Source organism: Meriones unguiculatus, chromosome X (assembly GCF_030254825.1).
Source record: "Meriones unguiculatus strain TT.TT164.6M chromosome X, Bangor_MerUng_6.1, whole genome shotgun sequence".
NCBI classification, from domain to species: domain Eukaryota; kingdom Metazoa; phylum Chordata; class Mammalia; order Rodentia; family Muridae; genus Meriones; species Meriones unguiculatus.
The window spans coordinates 39,134,349-39,146,448 of record NC_083369.1 but is presented as its reverse complement, the minus strand read 5'-3'; the positions used below and the strand labels follow the sequence as shown (position 1 = coordinate 39,146,448).

Genomic DNA, 12,100 nt, shown 5'->3' with positions numbered 1-12,100 from the left:
GATCTGTATTTCTGTGCATATTTTCATTTACTCCTTAGGTCACAGAGGCAGTTCCATTGCAAACAGGTCTTTACAGGTAAACCAACTCAGCATGCTCACTCAGACTTGCTGAACACAACTCCTGTGTGTGTGCTCAGATGTGTTAAACTGTTAACACGATTTCCACAGCAGAGTCAGGTTCTAACATGTTGGGTTTGAGCTGGTAGTGGGGCTGTGGCATTTCCCAGAGACATCTTGACTCATCTCACTGCTGTGCTCGACGGTGGTTGAAAGACATCTGCTCTTACCTTTGGTTGTAAACGTTTTATAGATGCGTATCTGCATAAGAATTTATGGTCACAGTGTTTTGGGTGGGTGTTTATAGGAGTATTTTTATAGTGTTTTATTCATATTTATTACTCAGCTTGGATGTGAAAATGTACACATGTGCTTTGAACTCTGAATTAAAATTTATTTCAGCCAGGTGCAGAGGTGCACACCTTTAATCCCAGCACTCTCGGAGGCAGAGGTAGGCAGAGCTCTGTGAGTTCAAGGCCAGCCTGGTTTACAAAGTGATTCCAGGACAGCCAGGGCTACACAGAGAAACCCTGTCTTGAAAACAAAAACAAACAACCAAAAATATGTATTGTTTCTTTTCCACTGCTTTTTCCCAAAGCCTTTAAAATCTTTCTTGAGTCCATTTGAAGTTGTCTCATAATTTACTTGTAATAATTCCATTTTCATATTTTTATAACATACTGTTAAAAGGAGAACCCGCCTCAGAAGAGTGATTTTCATACTCCCCATTTTCCTATGAACCATCCTTCTCTTCTTCATTTTTATAAGCTTCAAGTATAAAGAGAGCCTTCAAGTATGTATGTCTTTTTTTAAAACTTTCATTAGATGTCAAACTATGCTGTCTATTTTATATATCTCCCTTACTTGGATGGTCCTATGAAAGCATTCATCTCCACTTTTTGGCAGGGGAGGGCATGGCAGTATGGTGAGATCATTGGGAACTGGGAAGTTGGAAGAGGTGGTGTCAGTGCTGAGACTGATGGGACAGGGCAGAGCTACTCACAGCTGTGGTCTCAAGCTGAAGTTGGGAGGGGTGGCCATGCACAGCAAAGGCACATGCAACTGCTGCTGTTTGAACTAAGAAGTAGGCAGTAGCTATGACCTTCTTATCCGGAGCACACAGCTCCAGGCACTAGCAGGGTGTTGCAGGTTCTGTCTGCCCATCAGCTCTCTATGCCAATGAGCCTGTGGGGGTGAAACCAGCTTCGAACCATCTATGATAAGCATGGGGCCTAGACAGACATAAATGGAGGAACAGGGTAAGCCAGGTGTCAGAGCAGTGTACACCCCCCCTCCCTCAAAGCGAACAAAACCAGTAAGTGGGGTAGAGTTTAAGCCTCATAAAAAGCTCAGTCAGGGCAGGCAGGCTGGCCCAGATTGGTTCAGGAACAAGAGGTGCATCATGTGTACCCTCTTCTGCTTCTCCAGAGCAGGAACACCAACACCACTGTGTTCCTGCAACTAGGCCAGCCTCACCTTCTGCCCCCACTCCCACCTCATGCCCAAAGGAAAAGCTGGTGATCACCTAGCACCACTCCCACCCTGTGTTCCTTCAACTAGACCCATCTCACATTCCTCTACTGCCACCCTTCCACCCACTCCAAACCACTTCCCATGGCCAAAGGTGGGGTCGGGGAGCCAGGGAAGCAAGCATGGTCCTGGGTGTGCTGGGTGCAAAATGACTCCTCACAGGTCGGCTTGATTCCATCTGGCTACACCCCACTGGCCTGCTGGGCTCTGGGCCTAGACACCTCCAGTGCCAGTCAGTGCCCAACATCCATTCCCTTCTGCAACTGGCTGCATATCCTAGACAACCCTCATGGTTGTAGCCCAGTCCCTATCCCATTGATGATGTGTGGTCTCCTCCACAGCACTCACTAGGAGCACTCTGCTCCCCTCGACACCTTGGGCCACTCAAGTAGCCTTGTAGGAAATAAGACTCAGTGGCGCTATGGAGAACCAACCCCTTCACAACTCTAGGCTTCTAAGGTGCTTCCACCGTGCCCCTACCCATTAAACACATGCTCCTTGTCCCTCCCCCAAAATGTGGTGCCATCACCTAATACTTAAAACTAAGATAACCTGATCTTGTAGTGGGGCTGTGGTATTTTCCATGTAGGTGCTGGTTTTTCAAATGCTACTTTATTTGGGGGTTCCGTAAAGCATATACCTTCCTTCCAACTCCCTATCTCCAGGCAGGGGATAAAGAAAGTTGTAAGGGAAAGGGGACATGGCCCACTTTACTTCTTCCTGCTGGGTAGGGTCCTAGGATTCCTTTGGGGGCAATACCAATATCAGTCATCAGGAAATCCAGATGTCTAGGTAGCCAGCAAGCCAACAAGAGCAGCAAGCAGTACTACATCTCCTCCAAGCAACCATGCCTTCTTCCTCAGGGATATCATATTTATAACCCTCAAGGTCCTCAGAATTCAACTAATTCCACCTGGCAAAGACCATGCTGTGCCTGAGACAATTGACATATGTGAACAACCCAAAATCCCTCAGTTGGGATTTTAACAAAAACTTGTTTACATATCATAAACAAAAATGTCCACAACAGAGAGACGACAAGGTCGGTGGTGGGTTAGGAGCCAGCATGGGGGTGGAGTCAGAGGCTGAGAAGGTACTGCTTGGAAAGTGTAGGAGAAGGTATAGGATTGTATCCTGAAAGGGAGTCCTCCGTGATCCATGATGTGAGGACACCAAGGAGCAGGAGGCCCAACCTAGACTTCTGATACAGTGATCTAGGATGCAGAGTGAGAGCAGTCAGTGTGGCTGTGGCAGAGAAGGTGGAGACTTAGCTTTCAGTAGTTGGAGCTCAGACCACCCCAGTCCCAGAGGAGAAGAGGGAAAGGCCTCACACCATGATGGACACGTTGGTGTCCATGATGACTGTCCTTTAACCTGGAAAGGAGAATGAGGTTTGGGGTGCTTCAGAAGCCTAGAGTTGTGAAAGGGTTGGTTCTCCATAGCAGCACTGAGTTGCACAGCTACCCTTGTGTCTTATTTCTTAGAAGGCTCCTTGAGCATCCCAAGCTGTCAAGGGGAGCACAGCACTCCTAGCAAGGGCTGTGCAGGAACACAAACACTTGTGAGAGTGAGCGCACACACACATCATCAGTGGGAGACGGACTGGGCTGTGATCATGAGGGGTGTCTAGGATACACAGGCTAGGATACACAACCAGGCACAGAAGGGAATGGATATCGGGCACTGACAATGGAGGCATCTAGGCCCAGAGCCCAGCAGGCCAGCAGAGTCCAGCCAGATGAAGTCAAGCCAGCCTGTGAGGAGTTATGCCAAGCCCAGCAGGCCAAGGACCAGTCAGAGCAATGGCGAGTGTCTTTGTCTCATCGCTCCCGTACCTCCATGGCTAAGCTGAGTGTGGTGGAGCATCATCTTCAGGAGGGTGGCCATTGCCAGGGACTAAGTGAAATGGTGCCCATCTTCCTGACCGCCATCCTGGAGTTCCTGGCCTGCAGGCTGCTGGAGCTGGCAAGCAATGAGGTCTAACGCCAAGGCACCCAGAGGCTCATCACCCTGGAGCTGCTGGTCGTGACAGTCTATGACAGTACACTACTGGGAGAACTGTTTCAGTTCATCACCATCTCCCAGGTGGCCCCAGCTCATGGCAGTTGTACCTAGCTATTAGATGCTGCCGCCGACTAGCTCTGGGTGGCTGACCAGTGTGCCTCCTGCCCTGTCTACCCATGGTACATCATCAGTCCATCCTGTCCAGCCTTGCATAGTTGGTCCCTCACTACCCCCCTCCACCCAGTGGTGCTCTTGTTAAAGCTTTAGTTCAAGAAACCTTGGTTCCCTGGCTTTTCCCTCCCTTGGCCATAGGGAAGGGGTTGGTGGGTGGGTGTGAAGGTAGCAGTAGGGGAGGAGGGTGAGGTGGGCCTAGGTGAAGGATCACAGGGGATGGGAATGGTGCTGGGTACCCAGAGGCTGGCTTCCCTAGCTTTTCTTTGGGCATGAGGTGGGAGTGGCAGGTGGCAGATGAAGGTAAGGTGGGCCAAGTTGGAGGAACTGGGGTGGGGAGGGTGGTGGGTTGTGGGGTACCAGTGACCTACAGCCTGGATTCCCTAGCATTTCCTTTGGAATGAGTTGGGAGTGGGGGCAGAGGATGATGCTGGCCTACTTATGGGGACACTGTGGTGTTGGTGTGCAGGTGTGGAAGTCAGGCAGGGATGACAGTGGAACACTGGATGCCTTCTCTGGAGAAGACAAGGAGGGTACACAGGAGGGTACCTCTTGTCCCTGAACCATATTGTCAGCCTGGGCAGCTTTTCAGAAAGCTGGCCTTCTCATAGGAGACCACGGGGGAGGGGGCACATGCAAAAGTGGCCTTTAGTTGAGGATGCAGACCTAAGCACAACAGTGGCATGTGAGGACTAGGGTCACAGAGGGCCATTAAGCTTGTTTGTGTCGTGATTCATTCTAAGATGGTCAGCACGAACTGCCAGGAGGCTCCCTTGACAATGGATATAAAGACGTTGTAAGCTAGCAATGGCTCTGGCCAGGCCAGGGCCAGCTCTGGCTTGCCCACGAAGGTCTCAGGTTTGTGGTGGCTGCTGGAATCCCAAGGCTAGACCCCACCCCATAGACATTATTTGTGTACTTGGCAGACTCTGGACCCGCCTCTGCAGACTGTTACAGAAGGGGCCTGTAGCCACAGGGTCCTCAGCCCTTCTTCCCTGAAAAGCTGAAGTGGCTGCTTGGGCCCCGCCTCCAGCATTACACTTTGCATATCACCATGGCAACGGGAGAGTTGGAAGAGGAGTGAACTGGATCCTGAAGCAAAGGCCTGGGTGTTGCTAGCTCCCAGCAGGTACAAAATGCCAGCCCAGCAGTTGTTGAGCTCATGAGAGCTCCCCGCCCCCCACAACTGGAAGTTAGGGGGCATGACCGGCTGGTCAACATGGCAACAGGCTAGGTGTCCTCCATGGATGGTGGCTTGTGGCCAGGCTCTGAGTATGGGGACTTCTTAGCCAGCTACCCACAGGTGTAGAACGCTTAAGAATTGCTTCTTGTGGAAGCAGAAAGTGGCCAAGGCTAGGGAACAATTCGAGCAGCTGGCCTGTGAGCTGTGTGCTCAGGAGTGCTTGCCCTATGCTGTGTGGCTGTGGTGCACTGCCACCAGGCTCTCTTCCATGGACGTGGGGAAGTGCTGGCCCTCACCGAGGCTGCTTGAATCTTCCTGAGGCAGGAGTGTGATGTGCACCTCACAGTCTTTTGCCATCACTGTCATGTACCACCTTGGGATGCTGACAGCAAGAAAGCCACCAGCAGACCTTGGAGCTGAAGCATAAGCCAAGATAAACCTTTCTTTACAGCTAGAACCAATGGTGGTATTATGTTATTAGCAATAAGAAATAGAGTAAGGCATTATAGTCATGAAATTCATTGGTTTTGTACCATATACCCCATTGGCCAGGCAGCAGCTGGCTTTATAGGATGGTGGTCTAACTCGGGCTTAGATAGGGTGACAACAAGGGAAAAAGCACTTAGGAAAATTGGAATGCTCTCCAGCCAGATATGCTAGGTGCCTTAAACCAGTTTTCAATATATGACAATATATTTATTTTTCTCTGTAGTTACTGGATCCATCTTTCTGAGAAAAGTAAAATTGGCCTTGTATAACTTATTACTTAGTTGGAAATGTTTCTTTGTTATTTGCCCCAGCTGCACTGGGTTACACAGTTCAGTAGCTCTAGTCTCCAAAGCAAGAATATTTAAGGGAATACAATTATAGCTTTAGGGAATTCATTTCTGAAGATGCTGAAAGGTAGAAAGGGACTCTAGGTATTGGCTGGGAAGATAGATCTTGATTGCATTGATTGCACAGGAGCAACTGTGTTATAGTTCATTATGAGCACAATCAGAACTCTGGTTTGGAAACAAAGGACCTATTCCAAAGACTTTTAGCAATCTCTTGCCCCAGACTTCTGGGTAATGGGAACTTGCGGCTACCTCCTAATAAAAGCAGGAACACCAAGAGATCACATGTGCTACTCAGAAGAAAGGTTTTTGCTCACCTCATCAAGAAGAACCCAGGCTAGCAGAGTGTGCAGAAGGTAAAATAAATTTGGAATGTGTGACAGAACATGCCAGTTCTGCCTACCAACATAGTTCTCAGGTCCAGAAAGCAATAGATTATGACAATTACATTTTATGTCATCTGCTGCTTTTCCCCCTCCCCAGACTGCTGGGCTAATTTATATGGAAATCAAGGGATAATGTATTACAAGGAAGGCTATGACCAAATCCTCCTAATTTTAGAGACACAAACTTTTGTAATCTTTTGTCAATACTTCTTGATGATGTGAAACTGTAGCAGGATTAAAATGAAAGGAAACCGGTATGTCAAAGGAACATCTGTCCTCCTGTTTTTAGTAGAATTATAGGTAAAACGGCCGGACAAATGAATCAACACAGTATTTAGCAACTGATCAATGCATAAAGAAAGCAGCATGGCACAGTATCATCTTGTCCAGCCTTAAGGATGAAGTTACCTCATTTGAGGCTATATGGATGGACCAGGAAGGCACGCTGTGCTAAACTACCACTGTGGCAAAAGAAATAAGAGAAAAAAATATAGAAGCAAGAACACATCTTTCATCACTTGTCCCCAAAGATAAAACAAGTTAGTACCAGGGGAAAGGCTCTTAGGTTCACACTTACAAGAATCCCTGTCTAGCGGGGGAGATGGTTTCCTGCAGGAGGTGGTTCTGCTCAGCAGTCAGCAGCGGCAGCTTCCTGATGGCTTCAGTGTCCTTTTTGTGGTTAGCTATGACTAGGGATTGCAATAGCAAAAACAGCTCCTCCAAAAGCTGGCTGGTGCTATCCTGGCTGTGGCTGTCCAAAGCCTTCCAGGTGTACTTCTCTAAGCTCTGGGCGTGCTCCAACAGCAGTTTGGAAGGCTGTGACTACAGAAGCACCACCACCACAGGACAACTTACATCTGACAAGGATGTCTGCTAAGGTCCCCATTGTGCCTGGAGTAGGTGCTGCAGAGCCTGGGGAGTGGTCAGGGAGCAGGGGGAGGGGCAGGGTCAAGGCTGAGCCAGGTCTTGGCTGGGGTCCCAGCAGGGGAAGCTGGGGCCCAGGCAAAGGCCTTTGTGGTGGCAGTGGCAGCAGCAGCACCTTGGGGTGCTGAAAAGGGTGGCCGCTGTGCTCCCAAGCCAGTCGTTCATATGTGTTAAGAGCACCAGGGCGCCTGTGTAGTCTTGATCCAGCAGCTGGAAGGAGGCTGCCTCACCGAGTACCTGCAGCGCGGCCAGTGGCATGATGTGTGTGTGTGTGGGCGGGGGAGGATGACACGTGTAGCTACTCAGAATGCTGAAAGTGAATGACCCTGACAGTGGGCTGGCCCAGTGCCCAGAGGATGTCAGTCAGTTCTTTTCACAGGGCAGCAAGGAGAGCAGGATGGTCCAGCTTGAGGTGCAGGCACAAAGAGGTCAACTGCAGAAGCTAACCATAGGCAGCAGGACAGCACAGGCGCTGGCACACTTTGCCCTTCATACCACTTGTGTAATATACCCCCATTTTGAAGTCTTTCCCTGCTAAATTTTTTCCTGAAAAACTTCCTGATTTTACTGCTACTCCAATTTAAATACACATATCTAAAGATTCAAAGCTAGCATCTTCGCAACACCAAAAGTTCAGTGCTTAACTTTCTAGGTCTGTGTGTTCCCTTACTCAGAATTGTTTCCAGCTTCGATCATTTACGTGAAAATGTCATCATTTCCTGTTTCATCATATCTGAATGACATTTCATTGTATAAAGTACCACATTGTCATTACTCACTCATCAGTTGATGAGCATCTAAGCTATTACCTAGCTATTATAAATAAAACAATAATTGCCAAAGTCTGCTGTCAGAGTCTCTCTCTGCTTTGGCAAGGTTCAAGTGCAGGATCTGGGACAGGATGCAGAATCCCCATTTGCTTTATCTCTTGAGTCACCAAGCTGATGCCATAGGCAACTAGTCATGACTGAAAGAAGAAAGAGGTGACGGAGCCCAGGATCTCTTGTCTAGGACTATGGACTGGCTGCACTGCTACTAAGGAGAAAAACTTAAACTGACCACCTTTACCTTTTTCTCTGCATGGGGCTGCTGCAAAAAAGGCTTCTAGCCAAAACTTCAGTGGGTTGTAAAAGGAGGGTCTTTGATCTGAGATTAGGTCCTGTACAGGCTAAAGTAAACTTTGGGCTGCTTATAAGGCTAATGGTTAGGTCCTGAATCAATAGACTTATTTGTGAATTGATAAAAAAAAAAAAGGGAAAAGGAGAAAAAGTAAGCAATGACCACTCATACACACATACTAAAGAGAAAAGGATGAAGTAAAATATTTTAACTTCAGCTTTAACAAGTTTCACAAGCTTACATATGATGAAGATGTTGATTTTAGCTGGCATCCCCCCTCTGCAGAAAGTGCAAGTTTAGGCTGCTGGTTCCATAGTATCAGCCCATATGTACACATCGACAAACAATCAGACAGATAGTCCTATACGTATTCATATACACATTCAGTGGATGATATAAAAGGAGCTCCTTACAGACAATTGGCATGCACTAATTAATATATTACGAAAACAGACAGATGGATATATTTACATGCAAACATATCTCTATACATATTTACAACTCAGGGATGAAGTGAATTCCAGCAGGCTTCAATCCAACCATCTTCAACCCTCAGAGGGCTTCCACCCAAATGGCTTTCACCAATGGTTATTGTGTGGTCATAGTTTTATACCTCTGATTCAAAAGCTCTTTATGTCAGAAAAAAAGATTTACCTCATAGTCAAAATCACGAAAACAGATGAATTCTAAAATGCAACAGGTTACATGTTTAAAGAGTAAGCATTTCTTATTTATGTGTCTGTTACATAAGTTCATAGTGAGTTCTGAATGACAAAGGTTGACAAAGCCTAAAGGTTAACAGGGTCTAAAGTTACAAGAATATATGTCTTTTCAATTAGGACTGACCTGGCTACACATTTTCCAGCTATGTCTTAGTTTATAGGGAGTTCAGGACAATATTCTTATCTGTCTTTCATTCTAAGAAACAAAGTAAATTTAAAACGACAGTGTTTTATGTCATAAGCTGACAAGGTACAAGGAATTACAACAGAGCAGTTTGTATATTTTGACATTAAGGTTTGTACTTAATTTAGACATTTCTAGGTAGCCCCATTGTATTTTGGGTTCATGAGAAGTTTAAACCAGCTTGTGTATATTTATAGCATATATCATGATTTGTGGTGTCATTTGGAGTGAAGGCTATCTGAAGCTATAATTCTACCTCAGATCTGTCTCCTAATGAGTCATCTGGAGGTCCACAGAGATATTTATTGCAGTCATAAACTTTTACAGTTTAAAACTGAATCAAATCAGAAATTCCATAATCAGGAATTAATTCACCTGGACAGCAGTGTGTCTTCAATAAGAGCCCATAGAAAGTTTGTTCAGTCAGAATTGGTACATACCCAAAAAGTGATGATTTACTCTATGCCAGATTTTAGAGGAATGCAGCAGTGCACAAATGAAGGGATTGTCAGAAGTGGGAAGCAATTCTAGGGTGCATCATAGTACAGACCTTGCAAAATACCAGATTCCTTCCAGAGAGCTCTCATACTTACTGAACTTCCCCAAGTTGATGGTTCTTGACATTGTGTCAGAGGTTGGAAGCAATTCTAGGGGTGAATCATAGTACAGACCTTCCAGATCACCTTCCAGAAGGCCCACATGCCTAATGAGCTCCTTTAACAGAATGGCTTCTGACAAGCAATGACCATGGATGAACTTGTTCATTGATGCTTATGAAAGATGAGTATGTTCAAGGCTCTCTGCAAGAGGATGTGCATTCTTTGGGCTCTTAATCTTACTTTTGTGTTTCTGTGATGTGAGCCACGGCATGTATGTGAATGTCAGAGAAGAGCTTTGTAGAGTCAGTTCTTATCTTCCACCTTAGCATGGGATCTGGGGAGTGAATTCAGAAAATTCAGGTCTCAGGACAAATCTGGCCTGGTCTCGAGGACGGGTTCTGAAGATGGGCTACCTGTACTAGCTTAGGAGCCTCAGGAAAAATCTGGCCTGGTCTTAGTCATAAACATTGCTTAGAGGTCATTTGTGCTGTTATATAGTCCAGGTCCTGGTTATGGGAGCTTGGGGGAGCCCCTACCTGTACATGTACTGTAAGGGTCAATTTAAACTATTAAGTATCTCCAGGCTTAGTTTTGGGAGCTTGGGGTGGGGGGCACTGATTATACACAGAAGGGTCACTGAGACTCTTAGGTATCTCCAGTCCTGGCTGTTAAAAGCGTAAGGTTTGGCCTGGGTGTACAAATAACTTACAGGCCATTTGGATTATTAGTTACCTTCGATTCTTGTTGGGGGTACATGGGGGAGCCCTTTGCTGTACAGATAATATGAGAGTCATTTAGACTACTAGACCTCTCCTGTCCTAGTTGCTGGACCTTGGGTGAGCCCTTGACAGTACAGGTAATGCAAGAGTCATTTGCAATATTAGGTATCTCAGGTCGTGATTGTGGGAGCTTGCGGGGGGGGGGGGGGCACTGGCTGTACAGACCGCATGTCATTTAGACTATTAGGTATCTCCGGTCCTCATTGTCAGACATGGTTGTGGGAGTTTGGGGCAACCCTTTGTACAAATGGCATAATGGTCATTTAGAATGTCAGTTATCTTGGGTCCTGATTGAGGGAGCTTAGAGGAAGCCCCAGGCTGTATAGGTAACTTGAGGGTCACTTATACTATTAGGTATCATCTCCAATCCGGGATTTATGTGCTTATGGGAGCCCATGGCTGTACAGGTAATTGTACTGTTAGGTATCTCAGATTCTCATTGTCAGAGCTTGGGGAAGCCCCCGGCTCTGCAGATAACATGAGGGTCATTCAGACTATTAGTTATATCGGGTCCTATATTGGGAGCGCCCTTGATTGTACTGATAACATATGGGTCATTTAGACTATTAGGTGTCTCCGTTCCTGGTTGGGGGAACTTAGAGAGCTCCAGGCTGCAAGTATCATTCAGATTACTATCTGTCTCTGGGCCTGGTTTTAGGAGCTTAATAGGCCTGGCCAAATCGATAACTCAGATCACCAGGCTGTTTTATCACCTCCAGTTCTGGATGGAATGACATATTTTACATCATTTTCATTGAAAAGACAACATTACTTGCTTAACATTCCTGGTCTCCCAGGATATCTGCAGGTACAAGGACCTTCGTGCTCCCAACAGGGTAAAACATCATGGCAGTAGTTATGTGAAGTTCCCCCAGATAACTCAAAGTTAAGAAATAAACTGATCCCAGAGGGGAAGCCCTCATTTGCCAGTTCCACTTGTAGAAAGTAGGAGATGCTGAAAACACTCTGTTCTTGGATTTTTCACACAATCCAGCAAGTGGGCAAGGGTACAACTGGACCTGTGCAGAAACACAGGTGATAGATGACACACCTCTACACAGCATGGCCCATTTTTGTTTGAAAAGTTGTGAAAGGTCAGAGAGAGGGTAAGATTACATGACTCATCTCAACAGATCTGAAACAATTTCATGTTTACTAATAAATCAAATGTTTCCAAGCAGAGATTTTCCATGGCATACATAAAGGAAATCATGGGACAAGAGCTTTAACTGTACAGGAGACCTTGTATATCCCTGATGTACACATACTACATGCACAATAAATTTGAAAATGAAAACATTCTCAGTTACTCCTACCCATGCAAGGGATGAAATGCAAATAAACCATGGCTATTGAAGCTGTGTTCAGGCTAAGGGTCAAGTCTGAAGATGAAGACACATGACATTAAGTAATGGACCAAATTTAATTGACAGACCTTGTAAATTTTGTCTGAAAATTACGTTTTCACAAACTCACATTACATTACTCACATCTTTCTTACTTGGGAGGATTAATGAATTCTACTGGTTTACAAATTCTACTAGCTGCAAATGTCACCTCAAGTAGCTTCACCCAGCTGATCTCCTCTCCCCTTGCTTTGTTCTTC

The 12,100-nt window shown here is 46.2% G+C and overlaps 1 pseudogene; it reads right to left on the bottom strand.

The window, feature by feature from the left end:
* Positions 1-5,170: 5,170 nt before the first annotated feature.
* Positions 5,171-7,349, bottom strand: LOC110544710 (40-kDa huntingtin-associated protein-like; annotated as a pseudogene).
* Between the last annotated feature and the right edge of the window lie 4,751 nt (positions 7,350-12,100).